This window comes from Oryctolagus cuniculus, chromosome 16, assembly GCF_051225735.1.
Source record: "Oryctolagus cuniculus isolate XC-2025 breed Fujian yellow rabbit chromosome 16, ASM5122573v1, whole genome shotgun sequence".
Lineage (NCBI taxonomy): Eukaryota > Metazoa > Chordata > Mammalia > Lagomorpha > Leporidae > Oryctolagus > Oryctolagus cuniculus.
In genome coordinates, this window is record NC_142882.1 from 13,061,517 (window position 1) to 13,063,242 (window position 1,726).

Sequence of the window (1,726 nt, forward strand, 5' to 3'; positions counted from 1 at the left end):
CTCTCTTAACAGTTTTTGTATTAAAGTTTATTTTGTCTGATATTAATATGGCTACACCTGCTTTTTTTTGGGTTTCTGTTGGCATGGAATATCTTTTTCCAAGCTTTCACTTTCAGTCTGCATGCATCTTTGTTAGAGAGATGTGTTTCTTGTAGGCAACAAATAGATGGGTTGTGTTCTTTGAGTCAATCAGCCAATTGGTGTCTTTTAACTGAAGAATTCAGACATTAATGTTTAATGTGTCTATTGATACATAGTGACTTTGCCCTGCCATTTTCCAGGAGGTATTTTCTAGTATATGCTTTGAGCTTCCTATGCTCTTTTACTGGTAGGTGTTCTTCCTTTCCCTTCTTTCATATTGATGGCCGTGTTTCTGTGTTTCTGAGTGTAGCACATCTTTAAGTATCTTTTGCAGGGCCGGAAGAGTGGCGGCAAAGTCTTTCAATTTCTGTTTGCTATGAAAGGTCTTTATTTCACCTTCATTCACAAATGAGAGCTTGGCAGGATATAATATTCTGGGCTGGCAATTTTTCTCTCTTAGCACCTGTGCTATGTCTAGCCATTCCCTCCTAGCCTGTAGTGTTTCTGATGAGAAGTCTGCTGTGAGTCTGATTGGAGATCCTCTGAGAGTAATCTGACGTTTCTCTCTTGCACAATTTAGGATCTTTTCTTTATGTTTCACTGTGGAGAGTTTAATTACAACGTGTCGTGGTGAGGATCTCTTTTGGTCATGTTTATTGGGGGTTCTGTGAGCTTCCTGTACTAGGATGTCTCTGTCCTTCTCCAAACCTGGAAAGTTTTCTGCTAGTATCTCACTAAAAAGGCCTTCTAATCCTTTCTCTCTCTCCATGCCTTCAGGAACTCCTAGAACTCGAATGTTGGTTTTTTTTAATAGTATCCTGTAGATTCCCAACAATATTTTTTAAATTTCTAATTTCCTCTTCTTTTCTTTGGTTTGACTGTATGTTTTCCTGTGCTCTATCTTCTAAATCCGATATTCTCTCTTCTGCCTCACCCATTCTGTTTTTAAGGCTTTCTAGTGTGTTTGTCATTTGATCTATTGAGCTCTTCATTTCATTTTGATTTCTCTTCACTATCACACTTTCCTGTTCTACTAGTTTCTGAGTTTCATTTTGATTCTTCCTTAAAATTTCATTTTCATGAGAGAGATTTTCAATCCTGTCCAATAAGGATTTCTGTAGTTCAAGGATTTGCTTTTGAAAACTTCTAAATGATCTTATCATAAATTTTTTGAAATCTGTATCTTGCATTTCTTCTATCTCATCGTCTTCATAATCTTGGCTTGGGGTGTTTTGTTTATTTGGAGGCATCATAGTGCCAGCTTTGATCTTGTTCCCTCGATTTCTGTGTTTGTTTCTTGGCATAGTTAATTCTTCTTTCGTCACTGTGCGTTTTTTTTAATTTTTTTTTTTTTTATTTTATACTATGTCTGTGTTAAGTGTACTGCCTGCTGTTGGAGGAGCCTTGGAGGCTTGAGATGGGTGTGGCCTGAGAGCTCTGCTTGGTTCTTCTGGGTTACGGGTTTGCAAAGGTGACACCCTCAGGTTATGCGTGGTAAATCTCTATTTATTTATTTATTTATTTATTTATTTTATTTATTCAGGGTAAGTAATACCGCACAGCACGGCTGTGCAGAATTGATGGTATTTAGCTTCCAGTCTCTGGCTTCTACCCAAAGAGTCTGTGTAGGCTCCGTTTCTCCTCT